The sequence below is a fragment of the Pristis pectinata genome, chromosome 6 (assembly GCF_009764475.1).
Source record: "Pristis pectinata isolate sPriPec2 chromosome 6, sPriPec2.1.pri, whole genome shotgun sequence".
In the NCBI taxonomy this organism is placed as follows: domain Eukaryota; kingdom Metazoa; phylum Chordata; class Chondrichthyes; order Rhinopristiformes; family Pristidae; genus Pristis; species Pristis pectinata.
Window position 1 is genome coordinate 61,191,743 of NC_067410.1, and position 12,769 is coordinate 61,204,511.

The window sequence follows — 12,769 nt, forward strand, 5'->3', positions numbered from 1 at the left end:
TTGGTAGGTTAATGTGCCCAGTGTGTGGTAGAATCTGAAGGGAACTGATGAGAAGGGGAGGGGAGAATAAAATGGGATTAATGTAGGGTTAGTATAAAATGGGTGGGTAATGGTCAGCACAGACTCAGTGGGCCAAAGGGCCTGTTTCGATGCTGCATCTCTCTATGATTCTATGACACTGCATGAGTGGCCCAAGCCCCTCCAACAGTAGCTCATGTCCCTGGCATCTGTAAAGCTTTTTGCGTGGTTAAAGGGGGCCTCCCAGAGCAGATCCAAGGACAATGCTAGGATCAAGGTTGCCTTCAGGTAATTTATCTGCGTGGCCTTCATTTGGGCTCTCCCTCTTCACTTCCATTGTGATAAACCAGCCTGCCCCAAGCTTGCAAACCTTGTCCAGTGCCACCATCACTCCCCACACCCCACCACAAACCTCTCCCATTTCCTAACCAGACAGTACCGCATACAACCAAAAGACCCCAGGCACAAATTCGACACCATTGAACCATAAATACAGTACACAGAGCATACAGCATGGGAACAGGCCCTTCAGCCAATGATGTCTGTGCCGACCATGATTTTTTTTATTCCAAAATAAACTTTATTCATCATAAAAGATGCAGTTCAACCCAGATAAGTGTGAAGTGGTTCATTTTGGTAGGAAAAATATGTTGGCGGAATATAGTCTTAATGGTAGGACTCTTGGCAGTGTGGAGGATCAGAGGGATCTTGGGGTCCGAGTCCATAGGATGCTCAAAGTGATGGCACAGGTTGACTCTGTGGTTAAGAAGGCATATGGTGTATTGTCCTTCATCAATCAGGGAATTGAATTTAGGAGCCATGAGGTATTGTTGCAGCTATGTAGGTCCCTGGTCAGACCCCACTTGGAGTACTGTGCTCAGTTCTGGTCGCCTCACTACAGGAAAGATGTGGAAGCCATAGAGAGGGTGCAGAGAAGATTTACAAGGATGCTGCCTGGGATGCAGAGCATGCCTTATGAAAGCAGGTTGAGGGAACTCGGCCTTTTCTCCTTGGAGAGACGGAGGATGAGGGGGGACCTGATTGAGGTGTATAAGATGATGAGAGGTATTGATAGGGTAGATAGTCAGAGGCTTTTCCCCAGGGCTGAATTGGTGGCCACAAGAGGACATAGGTTTAAGGTGCTGGGGAGTAGATATAGAGGAGATGTTAGGGGTAAGTTTTTTTACTCAGAGAGTGGTGAGTGCGTGGAATGGGCTGCCGGAAATGGTGGTGGAGGCTGATACGATAAGGTCTTTCAAGAGACTGTTAGATAGGTATATGGAGCTGAGTAAAATAGAGGGCAATGGGTAAGCCTAGTAATTTCTAGGGTAGGGACATGTTTGGCACAGCTTTGTGGGCCGAAGGGCCTGAATTGTGCTGTAATTGTTCTATGTTCTAAAAGACAAACTATATACAATTATAAAACAGTGCAAGCCTTAACATTCTTGTATAGATCATTCATTAGTGTTAAAAACAGCACCGATGCCACGTATGGCTCCCTGGGGGCTACCCAGTCCCATATTTACACTATTTAAGGGGTTTCCTTGCCTGACCCCACCCCTCCCTCTCCAGTGGCAGAAGAACCCTAAACTGTAGTCCTTCCCCACCGAGCCTTTGCATTGGCTGCACCCAGCTTCATCGGGTCCCTCAGCACGTACGCCTGCAGCCTGGAATGTGCCAGTCAACAGCATTACCCTACGGACATCTCGCAGTGCTGGAAGACCAACAAGTTTCGGGCAGGCCAAAGGGCATCTTTCACCGAGTTGATGACCTTCCAGCAGCAGTTGATGTCCGTCTCTGTGTGTGTTCCCTAGAACAGCCCGTAGATCAGAGAATCCTCTGTTACGCAGCTGCTGGGGATGAATTGTGACAAGGACCCTTGCATCTTTCGCCACACCCTCCTCGCAAACCCACAGCCTGCAAAGAGGTGGGCAACCGTCTCGTCCCCAGCGCAGTCCTCCCGGGGGCAGCACGCGCTGGGACTGATGTTTCGACCATGCAGGAAGGATCTGACTGGGAGGGCCCCTCTCACCGCCAGCCAAGCAAGGTCTTGGTGCTTGTTGGTGAGTTCTGGCAATGAGGCATTCTGCCAGACGGTCTGGACAGTCTGCTCAGGGAACCACCCCACAGTATCCATTGAGTCCTTCTCCTGCAGTGTCTGAAGGATGTTCCGTGCTGACCACTGCCTGATGGACTTGTATCAAAGGTGTTGGTCTGGAAGAACTTTTCCACGAAGGACAGGTAGTGCGGCAACATCCAGCTGACTGGGACGTTGTTGTGTGGCCATGGGGCCAGGCCTATCCTTCGCAACAGCAGGGACAGGTAGAACCTCGGTATGTAGTGACACTTGGTGCCCACGTACTTGGGTTCCACGCACAGCCTGATGCAGCCACAGACGAAGGTGGTCATCAGGATGAGGGCAACATTGGGGACACCTTTACCCCCATTGTCCAGGGACTTGTGCATGGTGACCCGTCGGACCTGCTCCATCTTGGATCCCCAGATGAACCAGAAGACAGCACGGGTGACTTCCAAGCCAGAGGAGCGAGGAACAGGCCACACCTGCGCCAAGTACAGTAGCCCTGAGAGCACCTCACACCTGATGACCATGTTCTTCCCAGTTATCGATAGGGAGCGCCGTTCCCACAGTCCCAGTCTCTGCTTCACCTTCCCAATCCACTCCTGTCAATTTTTGTTGCATGCCCCGGCCCCTCCGAACCAGATCCCCAGCGCCTTCAGGTAGTCAGGCCTGACGGTGAAGGGGACAATGGATTGGTTGGGCCAGTTGCCAAAGAGCGTGGCATCGCTCTTCGCGCGGTTGACTCAGGCCCCTGATGCCAACTCAAACCAGTGTCAGATGCTGATCAATCTGCAAACTGACCTCAGGTCTGAGCAGAAGACGGCAACGTCGTCCACGTACAGGGAGGTTTTCACCTGGGTGACCTCACTGCCTGGCAACGTCACCCCTCTGATGCTCTCGTCCTTCCTGATGGATTCGGCAAAGGGTTCTATACAGCACACAAACAAGACAGGGGAGAGAGGGCAGCCCTGCCGGACTCCAGACTTGATGGGGAAGCTGCCTGTTTCCCACCCATTGATTTGGACTGCACTACAGATTTCTGTGTAGAGCAGTTGGATCCAATTCCCGATTCCCTCCCCAAAGCCCATTTTGGAGAGCACGTCCAGCATGTACATGTGTGATATCCTGTCGAAGGCCTTCTCCTGGTCCAAGCTGACCAGGCAGGTGTTCACCCCTCTGTCCTGCACGTAGGCGATGGTATCCCTGAGCAGCACAAGGCTGTCAAAGGTCTTCCTGCCAGGTACAGCACAGGTTTGGTCCGGGTGGATCACCTGTCCCAGAGCAGACTTGACCCTGTTGGCGATGGCCTTGGACAGGATCTATAATCCACATTCAATAGTGAGATGGGTCTCCAATTTCTGATGTCCGCCCTCTCCCCCTTCTGCTTGTAAATGAGGGTAATGATGCCCTTCCTCATGGATTCTGACATGCTGCCAGCTCAAAGCATAGTATTGTACACTTCCAGCAGGTCCGGGCCCATCCAGTCCCACAGAGCCGAGTACAATTCCACCGGTAAGCTGTCACTTCCGGGAGTTTTATTTGAATCAAAGGAACAGACAGAGCCAGTCAGCTCCTCCAGGGTCAGTGGTTGGTCCAGACTCTCCCGCTTGCTGTCATCTAAGACTTCTGTGATAGAGGACAGGAAGTTCTGGGAGGCAGTGCTGCCTGTGGCCTTTTTGTTGTACAGACTGGTATAGAAGGATCTGCAGATCCTTAATATGTTCATCTGCGAGGATGTTACTGAGCCGTCCTCTTCCTTAAGGCTGTGAATCACAGAGTTCCCCCTGTGCACCTTTTGGAAGAAGAAACACGAGCACGTCTCATCCTGCTCCACAGAGCGAGCCCTGGATCGGAAGATAGTCTTGGAGGATTCAGAGGCGTGGAGCTGGGCTTGCCGGCTCTTTGCCTCTTGGAGTTCCTCCCTCACATCCACCCCCCTTGACTGCAGGAGGAGGAGTTGCTGCAGGTCTGTCTGGAGTTGGCACAGTTCCCTCTGACTCTGTCTTGCTTTCTGGACCCCTCTGCGGATGAAGAACCTCTTGATGTTCTCCTTTGTCGCTTCCCACCAGTGCACAGGGGAGTCAAAGAAGGGTTTCACAGTTCTCCAACCTGCGTAATCCCTTTTTAGTTCCTCAATGCTCTCTGGGGTCAGCAGCTTGACGTTCAACTTCCACGTCCCCCTGCCTGCCTTCTGGTCCTCCTGTAGGTGACAGGAGGCCCGAAGTAGACAGTGGTCAGAGAAGAACACCAGCATGACATCAGTGGATCTGACCATGATTGGGTCCGACACGAAGAGGAAGTTGATCCGGGACCGGGCTGAACCGTCCGAACTCGACCAGGTGTGTTGTGGCTGTGCTCCGCCTGCAGGGGTGCTGAAGGCGTCGCGCAACTTGGCATCCTTTACAGTTTCCATCAGGAGCCTGGAGGTGCTGTCCAGTCTGCTGTCGTCACTGCCCGATCGTCCAGCCATATCGATGTTGCAGTTGAAGTCACCGGCCAGAACAACCGGCCGGGACGTCACCAGCAGCGGTGGGAGCTGCTGGAGGATGGCCAGCCACTCACTCCGCACGGGCGAAGCGTACATGTTAATTAACCAGAGCGGAGTGTTCTAGTACATCACATCTGCCACGAGGAGCCGCTGCTGCGCCCCCCCCCCCCTCCACCCACCACCTCTCTGACCTCAGTGATTGAGAAGTTGCCCCCCCTCATCAGAATCCCCAGGCCGGAAGTGCGACAGTCATTGCCCCCCGACCACACCAACAACCCGTGGGTCCACCATCGCGACCACCTCCGATAGTTGCGGAGGTGCAGCAGCCCGCACTCTTGTAAGAAAGTCACATCTGCCTTTACCTTGGTGAGGAACTGCAAGGCATTAACACATCGCGCAGTGCTCTTCACACTGCGCACATTTAGAGGTGCCAGTTTTATCTCCATGGCTCTTTTGGAGTTCAGTACCACTCACACAGTCCATTTTCATTTGTCCTGGGCCCTCATGCCCACGGCTTTGGTGAACTGCCTTCCTGATTCCAGGCTCAGGTATTGGGATTGGTCTCCCCCTGGGTGTGGGGTCCCTTGTGGCGAGGCTGATGGTGCCACTGGGGGGGATCCGTCTGTGCCCCTGTTCCTTTCACTGGTGGTCCAGTTTCTTTCCTCTCCTGGTGCTGGGGGGGCGATGGCCTCTGCGCTGCTCCCAGTCTCCCGGAGCTGGGGGGGGCGACGGCCTCTGCGCTGCTCCCAGTCTCCCGGAGCTGGGGGGTGGCAGGCAGGGTTGTTCCCTCGCTTGTTCCTGTCTGTTGGTTCTCTTCCATGTTCTCTCCTCCATTTTGCCGCTTCCTCTGCCTCCATCGTCAGCTTCTGCTGTTGCCTTCATCCTCCGACGAGGAGAGGTTACTGGTATCCACCTGTTGCGTTACTCTTTTCTTTCCAGTACCCTCGTTCTCTGTGGCCCGTTGTCTCTTGGGTGGTGTCTTTTGCGCCTTCTTCCTCTTCACCACCTACCATTCTCTTTCTCGTCCCTCCCCCACTCCCTCTTCCATTGACTCCTCCTCTTGGGGAGGGGCTGGGAGTCGATGGCTGGGGGTTGGGAGCTTGAGGCAGTCGGGCTGTCCTCACACCCGTGCACTCCCCCCCCCCCCGGTCTTGGTCTCATTTGGGGCCACTGTGCTGGTGGGGGGGGCAGGGAGGTGGTGTACCAGTGTCCCTCGGGGTGTTGATGGTGCTGGCATCCCCTCTTATTGCCTCTGTATATGTACAGGCCCATTTTGGGCAGGCCTTCTAGAGGTGGCTTGCTTCCCCGCACAGGCTGAAACATTTGCTTTCTTGACAGTCCTTTGTTTGGTGATCTTCCTGCTTGCAGTTCTCGCAGATGACTGCGCTGCACTGGGCCGCCACGTGTCCGGGTTTGTTGCAGTTGTGACACACCCTAGGTTGCCCCGTGTACACCATGTATCCTTAGTTCCCTCCGCTGGCAAACACTGAGGGGGGGGGGGTGGATGATGGATCCATTTGCGTCAACTCTCAACTTGACCTTCACCTGGCGCTTGCTGGTCCAGATCCCAAACAGGTCCTTGATGTCGACGCAGCTTCCCGCTCCCTCGACGTATCGAGCCAGGAAGGTAAGGACATCCACCACGGGCATATGTGGGTTAAACATGTGTACCGTTACCGTACGTTCCTTCTGGGTGGGGAGGGTGAAGAGTGGCTGCGCCTTCAGCAGTCACAGCGGAGCTTCATTCCTCTTCTCCCCAAAGTCCTGCAGCAGCTTCTGCCATCCCGCCGGGTACTTGAAGGTAATGAAGTATCCGTTACCCGTAAAGTCCTGGAGGCAGTAGATGTCCTTCGCCTCAAACTTGCATGTATCCAGCAAGACCTTCCTGATGAAGAGGTCCCTTGTGAAAGGGTTCCCATCGCAGAGGTCCTTCACCGTCACTCTGACGGTATTGCGGATCCCTCCTCCCGAGGTGCTTGTCGCTGCCGCCATCCTGATGTGGTTGCTGAACAGAGGAGTTAGACTGACTTCCCAATCAGCATTAGGACCTCCTGTGTGTCAGCTGGTTAAGCTCTCATCAGGCAGCTGCTTGATCGCGAAGAGTCCTCGATATCTTCCCTTCAATGTCGGTGTCTGCAGAGATCTGCCACAATCCACCACAAAATCGTCCTGAGAGAACCGCCTTTTTGATCATGGTCTCTCCCCTACCTCGGCCCTCCTTATCACCGACGGTTCCCTGCCAGGTAAGTACCGACCATGATGCTAATTTAAACTGCTTATCTGCCTGCACATTGTCTATATCCCTTGATTCCCTGCTTGTTCATGTGTCTGTCAAAATGCCTTTAAAATGTGGTGGAAGCAGACACAATAGCAAGCACCTACCACTCTCTGTGTAAATTATTTGCCTCATACATCTTTAAACTTTCTCCCTCTCACTTTAACCTATGCCCTGCAGTATTTCCACCCTGGGGAAAAGGCTCTATCTACCCTATCTATAACTCTCATCATTTTATGTACTTCTATCAGGTGGCCCCTCAGCCACAGATACTCCACAGAAAACAATCCAAGTTCGTCCAACCTCTCCTTACAGGTAACACACTCCAATCCAGGTAACATCCTGGTGAACCTCTTCTGCATCATCTCCAAAGCCTCTACATGCTTCCTGTAATGCAGTGATCAGCACTGCACACAAGACTATTGATGATTAATACTCTAAATGTGTCCTAAATTTTATACAACTGCAACACAACTTCTCAACTTCTATTCTTAATGCCCCAACCGATGAAGGAAAGCATGCTGTACATCTTCTTTACCACCCTATGCACTTGTGTTACAACTTCCAGGGAGCTATGGACTTGCACCCCCAAGACCCCTCTGGACATCAATGGTCCTATGGGTCCTGCAATTTACTGTATAAGTTCCTCTTACATTTGACCTCGCAAAGTGCAACGTCTCACACTTGTCCGGATTAAGCTCCATCTACCATTTATCTTCCCATATTTCCAACTGGTCTACATCCTGCTGTATCTTTTGACCAACCTTCCTTACTGTCCACAACTTCACCAATTTTTGTGTTGTCTGCTAACTTACTAGTCAGTCCGCCAACATTTTCTTCCAAATCATTCATGTGTATTACAAATAGAGGTCTCAGCACTGACCCCTGTCGAATATCACTGGTCACAGATCTCCAGTCAGAATAAAACCCCTCCACAACTACCTTTGCCTTCTATGGCAAAGCCAATTTTGAACCCAATCTACCAAGTCACCGTGGATCCCATGTGCCTTAATTTTTTGTATTAGCCTACCATGAGGGACTTTGTTGAATGTTTTTTTTAAGTCTATGCCTACAACATCCACTGCCCTACCGCAATCATCTTCATCACCTCCTCAAAAAACTCAGATTTATAAGGCATGACCTCCCTTGCACAAAGCTATGCTGACCATCCCTAAAAAGTCCATGCTTTTCCAAATATGAGTAGGTACTATCCCCAAGAATCTTCTCCAATAATTTCTCTACCACTGATGTAAGGCTCACCGGCCTATAATTTCCTGGTTTCTCCCTATAGTCCTTCTTAAACAAAGGAACAACATTGGCTGTTCTCCAGCTCTTTGGATCCTGGTCTATGGCTAAAGAGGATATAAAGATCTCCTCTTGCCTCTCTCAGTAACCTGGGATGGATCCCATCAGGCCTGGGGTCTTATCCATCTTAATCTTCAAGAGACCCAACACCATCTCCTCCTTGATATCAGCATACCCCTCCCTGATATCATTAAATGATTCCCTTGGTGAATACCGATGCGAAGTACTCGTTTAGTACTTCACCCACTTCCTCTAGCTCCAGACATAAATTCCATCCTTTGTCCTTGAGTAGCCCAACCCTTTCCTTATACCACCCTCTAATTTTTAAATATGTGTATAAAATGCCTTGGGATTTTCCTTTATCCTACACATCAACCGTTGGTTTAAGTCCTCCAATTCCATTATATCCAACCACACTCAGATGTGACAACCCCCAACAACAATCAGACCCCAACATCCATGGATGTTGATAATTGGGCACTTGGTGGTGGCATTGCAGTCAAGTATCTCAGCAACCTGATTTTACTCACTCTCATTGGAGACAACCTACCACTGATTATCCCAACACTTGAACTTGGTGTGTGTACTGGAGTGATTGCCACTCCTGCTTACCAGGGCGATCCAACTCCTAACATCTCCTACCCAAGCCTCTCTCCTTCCTGCAATTCCATGGGCCTGGCCTTTCTTATTTCCATGGTGTACTCTGTGTTAGTGAAACATGAAAAAAAATGTGAAAGGCCTGTTCCTCCATTCACTAAAACCATAAATGTATTGCTAAGCCACAGACCCTTGATCAAAAAGGTTGTGGGTCTGGCAATAATACCATACCCTACACTGCCAAAGTAACTGTTTAAACTGCCAATAAATTCTAGATCTGGATGCCAAAATTTATACAGTACAACTCTTGCTTTATTGCCCAATCCTGCTCTGAATGCCATTCTTACAAATCAACATTCTTTTTCATCTTATAGCCAGTAATGTCAATGGTAAATTGGTTTATTATTGTCACATGTACAGAGGTACAGTGAAAAACTTTGTTTTGCATGCCCTCCATACAGATCATTTCATCACATCAATTCATCAAGGTAGTAAAAAGGAAAAGTAATAACAGAATGCAGAATATAGTGTTACAGTTACTTAGAAAGTGCAGTGCAGGCAGACAATAAAGTGCAAGGCCATAACGAGGTAGATTGTGAGGTAAAGGGAACCATGCGATAGTCTTAATAATAGCGGGATAGTATCTTCTGCCTGATTTTTTTTTGGGGGGGTGGGGGTGGAGAGTAGACCATATGTCCTGGATGGGTGAAGTCTTCGATTATGCTGGCTGCTTTACCGAGGCAGTGAGAAGTGTAGACAGAGTCCATGGAGGGAAGGCTGGTTTCTGTGATGTACTGAGCCGTGTTCACTTCTCTCTGCAGTTTCTTGTGGCCTCAGGCAGAGCAGTTGCCGTACCAAGCCGTGATGCATCCAGATAGGGTGCTTTCTGTGGTGCATCTATCAAAATTTGGGAGGGTCAACAGGGACATGCCAAATTTCTTTAGCCTCCTGAGGAAGTAGAGGTGCCAGTGAGCTTTCTCAGCTGTGGCCTCTACATGGTTGGACTAGGACAGCAATTAGTGATGTTTACTCCAAGGAACTTGAAGCTCTCAACCTCAGCACCGTTGATGCAAACAGGAGTGTGTGCACCACTCCCCTTCCTGAAGTCAATGACAAGCTCTTTTGTTTTGCTGACATTGAGGGAGAGGCCATTGTCACAACACCACGTCACTAGGCTCTCTATCTCCTTCCTGTACTCTGACTAATCGTTATTTGAGATTTGGCACACTACAGTAGTGTCTGCAAACTTGTAGATGGAGTTAGAGCAGAACTAACAAGTAGAATGTGTTAAAAAAATAAAAGAGGGCGAGGGAAAGGGGAAGGGGATGGGCAGAGGAGGAGCTGGTGTGGTGGGGGGCTGAGCAAAGGTGGGGAGGGACCTCAATAGACAAACATCTGCAGTGTATGGAAAGTTGCATTTTGTGTATTTAAATAGAAAAAAAAGAACTGGGATTGTTTAAAAAAAATCTGCTGTTTGTAATGTTAAAGAGGCTCAAAGATGACAGAAACCTGTAACATTTTTTAAATTGCTTTTATAATTGTTCCATCTTTTTGATTTCTACAGCATGCTTTAACTCCTCTCTCTGCTCCTCTGTTGTTTCTGGTTTTCCATTTTGAAAAGACTCCCCCTCTTCCATAGATTTTCCATCCACTTTGATAGATTTATGAGAAAGCAAGGATAAAGAAGTTAGTTAGCTGAAAATAAATTTCTTGATGGTCTGCAATATTTCAGATCTCATAGATTACCTTGGAAACAAGAAGCATGCATTTTTAGATGGCAGGCTGATACAGACACACTTGCTGGCTCCTTATTTACTTTGGCTGACTCCCCAAATGAAAAGTTAAAATGTTTGCAGAAGCAGACAGCAATTCTGCCTGGTCAGACTCTCCTAGAAAAACATTTGGTGCAAAGATGAGAAATAGATGCAGCTGACAGTTTAACTGATGCCAGGTACTCTAGAGAGGACACTGCACTGACACAAACTGATTGCATCTACCTTTTGTTCATTTCCATTTCTTATTCTGTTGCCTTCTCCTCACTGTGCCCTGGATTAGAATGTGGCAATGGAAACTCTTACTGGATCTGCAGAGACCCTCTCTTGTGCCAACTACTATTAGTGCTTCTAGTTTTTCACTTTCTAATCCCCATGATTCAGCAACAAACGTGTACTTGTTATGAATTCCAATCATTCTGCCAGATTAGTGGTATTAGTACAGTTAAGCTAATGTCATTTACCACATCCACTTAACCAGTAGTGTTCTAAGGTAAGGCTACACTGCATACTAACAAATGCACTGCAACATCTTGCCAAGGCATCTTGTTAAAGCAGTTCACCTAATGTGCAATCGCCCACTTTATCAACCATGACCTTGAAGGCTGCATCCAGGTCTTACACATGACTGCATTTTACCTTCAAGGTAACAGGAATGCGCAATGAACCAACTTTTCCAACCATTATCTGAATTTTTTTTTGAAAATACAGATTTAACTCCTTCAGTATTCTATCTAAGCAATCTGTCTTCCCCCCCCACCCCACTACCCAAGTGTTTTTAATGTCAACAAAATCAAGCTATTTTTTGGCTGCTTCTGCTATCAGTACTGCCCACTTCACGAATCTTTTTAAACCTACTTATCTTAATTGTTGTTCCTTTATTATTAGATGTGGACACAATCCCAATTGGAAGGTTATAGAACATAGAACAGTACAGCACAAAACAGGCCCTTCAGCCCACAATGTCATGCCGACATAGCTATTCTCCCTCTGACCCAAAGAATGCCCATATCCCTGTTTTCCTCTCATTCATGTGCCCATCTAAGCCCCTCTTAAAAACCCCCAATGAATTTGCCTCCACCACCCTATCAGGCAATGCATTCCAGGCATCTACCACTCTCTCAGTAAAAAAATGTACCCCTCACAGGTTATAGTTATAGGTTGTAATCAAAATCCAATGCTCTTCTCTTTTAATTACCAAAGATCAGCTAAGCTCAAATAGCCAATAACAGGTATAGAACATCTTAGATTGAGTGATTCAGCAAGTCTTGTGGCTTGATATCGAAGATATACATCTGCAACAGATTAATTTCTGGACAGCATAACAGAGACCTCTCCGATGCAGTCACCAGTTGATATATTGGCCATCACAGGGACAGGAGAAGAAATCACAATGACCAGTTAATTATTCAATTCTCATTATTGGGCAATATTAGTAGAATTTTGAAATGGTAGACATGCAACAAATGTCTTCTTAGTTCAAGGTGATGCAATGGTGATAATCAAATTATTTAAAGGAACACTCAACAGATGAAGCTTTTGGTCTTTTCTATCAAAATAAATGAGCACTTCTTCATCAGTGGTAGGTAATAAAGGAAATCTCAAGTTGCTTCTGCAATTTATCTGCTCTGATCACATCATTCTTCTTTCCAAGTCAAGCCTCTGCAGTTACCCCAACAAAATACTTTGTCCAGTTTGGGGTGCCTCTTAGGTTTATCTGGTACATCTAGGAAGGTTTTAAAAAGGACAGCCCAGAGGGCTCGTCTACAGAGGCCATATGGGTGGAGCTGAGGAACAGGAAAGGTGTGGCCACACTAATAGGGTTGTATTATAGACCGCCCAATAGTCAGAGAGAATTGGAGGAACAAATCTGTAGTGAGATAGCAGACAGATGTAAGAAACAGAAAGTTGTGATAGTAGGGGATTTTAACTTTCCACATATTGACTGGGACTCCCACACTGTGAAAGGGCTGGATGGCTTGGAATTTGTCAAATGTGTTCAGGAAAGTTTTCTAAATCAATATATAGAGGTACCAATGAGAGAGAATGCAATACTTGATCTCCTATTAGGGAACCAGACAGGTCAGGTGACAGAAGTGTGTGTAGGGGAGCATTTTGGGTCCAGTGACCATAATGTCATTAGTTTCAAGTTACTTATGGATAAGGACAGGTCTGGTCCGAGTTGAGGTTCTAAATTGGAGAAAGGCCAATCTTGTGGAAATGAGAAAGGATCT

The 12,769-nt window shown here is 48.3% G+C and overlaps 1 protein-coding gene across 2 annotated transcripts in view; it reads right to left on the reverse strand.

The window, feature by feature from the left end:
• Positions 1-12,769, reverse strand: part of gpc5b (glypican 5b) — a 507,172-nt gene that overhangs the window by 464,455 nt on the left and 29,948 nt on the right. The gene's annotated exons all lie outside the window — the stretch shown is intronic.